Source organism: Poeciliopsis prolifica, unplaced genomic scaffold (assembly GCF_027474105.1).
Source record: "Poeciliopsis prolifica strain line A6 unplaced genomic scaffold, Auburn_PproV2 SCAFFOLD008, whole genome shotgun sequence".
NCBI lineage: Eukaryota > Metazoa > Chordata > Actinopteri > Cyprinodontiformes > Poeciliidae > Poeciliopsis > Poeciliopsis prolifica.
Window position 1 is genome coordinate 2049741 of NW_026562383.1, and position 4177 is coordinate 2053917.

Sequence of the window (4177 nt, forward strand, 5' to 3'; positions counted from 1 at the left end):
GATTCTGCAGATCAATAATGTTTCTGATCATTCCAGGTTGGATCTCCTGAACCTGCAATCCTCCACCTTCAACACCACCGGTCAGGTGGAGGAAGATAAGAGAACCAAGTTGACGAAAAAAGTAAGAACATTTATATCTACACAACTTAACTAAACATTTCAGATAAAGTTGCATAGAGTTGAGCTGAGATTTATAATCTAGTTCTATATTTTCTCTTTAACTCTGTTGTCTTTTCTCTTTGTTTCATTTCTCCGTCAACTCATGTCACATGACTTGAGTTGACCAACAATTAAAGCAGAAGACCTGCTCCACCTGCTGCTCTACTGGTTGTAAGAGATTGTGAGAAAGGTGAGGACATGATGATGACTTGATCAGAAAGTCTCCTTCTATCATCTGGTATTTAGACTGAAATGAAGGAATGTGTGTCTCATCATGTGTTGGTTCTCTAGCAACAGCACTGGACCAATCAGCAGAGAGAGAAACACAGAAAATCCTGCTGGAAATCCAGAGAAGTTTCCTGATGCATCAGGGGGACAGCTGAGGACGAGACACAGAATAAAGAGACTGAGATCATGTGAAGTGGATCATCATCAACCTGCAATCCTCCACCTTCAACACCACCAGTCAGGTGGAGGAAGATAAGAGAACCCAGTTGAAAAAAAGTAAGAACATTTATATCTACTCAACATGAGGAAACATTTCAGATCAAGCTGCATAGAGTTGAGCTTAAAGTTAGAAACTGGTTATGTCTGCTGTCCATGCATGTTGTCCTCTAACTCTGTTGTCTTTTCTCTTTGTTTCTTTTCTCTGTCAACTCATGTCACATGACATGAGTTGACCAACAATTAAAGCAGAAGACCTGCTCCACCTGATGACCAGAAACATTGTTGATCTGCAGAATCTGAATTTTCCAACAATATAATTATTGTTGGAAAATGTTGTCATGCTTAATTGTTGTAATGCTTGATTGTATTTATGAAATTGTTACAATAAAAAGTGACATACTAACGCGTGATTGATTCTTTTTATTTGTTTTGACCAATTATTTTTGAAAACTGCCAAACAGGCAACAAATTAAGCAGATGTTAAATAAAAGAGAAAAACAACAAGTACAAAAACAGGTTTTTAGGAAGGTGGTGCATGACATCCGGTTCACCAGATGCACCGTGAGACAGTTTTAGGCCTGATGGTATTTTATTCCATCTTTCCCTGCTTTCATCAATGTCACATTGCAGCAAACTATGAACACAAACCACACTAGACATGTCTGATCATGTCTCTCCTTTAGATCATTCATCAGATCATCCAGAACTGGAACTAACAACAAACCAGAATTATAAAAATTCAGAAAAATTTCAGAGAAGGTTTCATAAAAGTGATCAGTTCTTAAATATGCTCGTTAAAGAGCAAAGGTCATGAAACTATGTCTTAATTAGATCCTCTACTGAGAGCGAGTCCAGCACCAACGCTGTAAAAGAAAATAGAGCAGAATAGAAATTGTTTTGCTGTTCAAAAATGGAGAAACTAACAATGTAACAGAATTAAAGCAGATAGGTTCACATAAAGACAGAAGATATAATATGTAAAAACAGTAAAATGCTGCAAAGTAAAGGCAAAAATTAAATGCAAGTACTATGGCGTTATTAAAAGAAGTATATAAAGAATGTGCTCTACTCAAAAGTAAGGTAAATTAATTGAAAAAAATATTCCAGCATCAGATTTGAAATAGCATATTTACTGATAACTCGCTGGCATTTGTTTCTCAATAAATGTGGCTTGTTGAACCAAGCCACATTTTCAAGACTATTTTCCAGTGTCTTCACCTTGTGCCAAGAACTCTACATTTTTCCAACATGAAAATCACAACACTTGAACTGTTTTGACCACAGAAGTCGCAAAACATGAAATATGCCCACCAAAAAAAAAAAAGAAAACAAATTTAAAAAAAGGCTCAGTTGTCAAGACAGTTTGGTTTTGGACAGGTGATCTGTGAAAAGATGAATCTCTTCCTTGATTCTGGAATTGTCCTGACTTTTCCCCTCTTTACGGTGCCCCTGATGGAAGGTAATTAGATTTGTTGTGGTTAGTACCTGAAAATCTGTCCCCATTCTATGTAAATGACCCAAATATAAGTCAAATGTTTGACACTCATATTTGGATATATCCCAATTTGACCATTCCATCTTTTTTTTCCTTGTTTCTTTTTGCTTAAATTGATATAAAACTGTGCTAGGTGAAATGCACAGGTCAGAAGAACAATCAATTTAACTTTGCCTTAATTATTATTTGCCTCTAATATATCTATAAGGTAGTTTTCTGCCATTATCCTGCCAGTTTGCTCAACCAGCTGGCAGACACTGGATCTTTTTTTAAGCGACAGAAGGAGATTTGTTTCATCTGCTGTGACAGACCCAGTTGCCAGGGCCTTTCAGGAGATCCCTGTGAACTTTCCCATACAGCTGGTGCCAACTTCACCTCTGAGCTTGAGCAAGAGCACACGTCTTAAAAGACTTTGCTCCACTGAAAATTCATTTCATTTTTTTCTAAAAGTATCTTATCGAGGCCAACAGGAAATACTGCTGTCATGACATTTTTGTAAGTTTCTTTCTTAACATTCTATTGATGGGTTCTTTCAAAATGAGGCAAAGTTTCACCACTGAGCAGCTTTCAGAAAATTCAAGATGCGCCTTGATGCAGACCACAAGAACTCGACTCTGTCACCTTTCACTGCGACACTCTGACCTAGTTGGAGGTCTTGGTTACTTTTCTCTTTCCAAATGCTTCATTTATGACAACTTTTTTATATGTCCACCTTTAAGTGGAGGACACTTGGAGAAACAAGGTGCAAACTCTGAAGCATGAGACAAAATGTCAATACATGATTGGACCTCCTGGTGCAGGAATTCCTGCATCGACCCAGACTGCCTCAGGTCATCTGCCTTGTTGGGTCTGGCTTCTCTCTTCTTTCTTTCGATAACAGCCCATAGATTTTCTCTGGGGTAAGAAGGTTTTTCTGGACAATCAAGAACAGGTACATGACAGTGACTGAAGCAGCTTTTGAGATTTTTAGCAGTTTGACAGATGTCTCTGTTGATATTAGACTTCAGAAAACCCAGAGGACCAACATCAGCAATGACATGGCATCCCAAACTTTCACTGACTTTAGAAACGTCACACTGGACATTCTGTGTCTCTCCACTCTTCCTCCACACTGTGGGAGCGTGACCTCTAAATGAATTGTGGAATTTACTTTCATATAGGATTTCATATAGTCTGTGGTTCTGTAGTGGCTTTACGTGGGAAAGGAACTTTTGCGTCTGGTATTCACATGTCTTGCTGGTGGCTCCTATTTAGTGGATTTTTCTTGACAGTCTGTTCAAAGCTGCGGTACCCCCTATTTTTGGTGCACCTTTCCCCACTTTATAACTTCCACCCCGTTTTCTGTTCAAATGGTTGCACTTTATGAGCAACCCCTCCTTCAGCAATGACCTTTTGTGGCTTACCCTTCTTGTGAAGGGTGTCAATGACTGTCTTCTGGACATCAGTCAAGTCAGGAGTCTTCTCTATGATTGTGTCTGACTGACCGACCCAGAGTGAAAGAGGCGTCCAAAGGTTTAGGAAACCTCTGGCTTCGGTGTTTTCAGTTAAAGTTGTTTTGGGATGTGACAGCAGGAGTTTCTGTTAACAACCTTTTTGACATTATTCAAATATTCGGACACACTAAATTTGAGGTTTTCATTATTTGGACGCGATAATCATCAAAATTGGAATATATCACTTCATTTTCTGACAGTGCAAGAAATATTGCAATTTATGCATTATTCATTTCTTATGCATTGGTAGTACTTGCAAGATACCAGTATTATTTTTTGAATTCAGATTTTATGTGACTGCTTGTTTTCCCACAAGCAGTCACATAATGGGGAAGTTGTTGGACTAAATGTCCACTCGGTTTGCCGTAGTTTCCCCGAGTCTTGATTGTGTCCATTGAATACCTGCTGCGTGGACACATGGACATGCTGCTGCCGTGCAACGATTTGTTTAAACTTCCAGAAACTCACCCCTAAAAACCCCCCACAAAAAACAAAAACCAACACACACACGCGCGCGCGCGCGCGGTGTCCCCCGTGATGACTTCACATCCTGTTTTCCCCACTTCCTTCTGAAAGTTCGGCG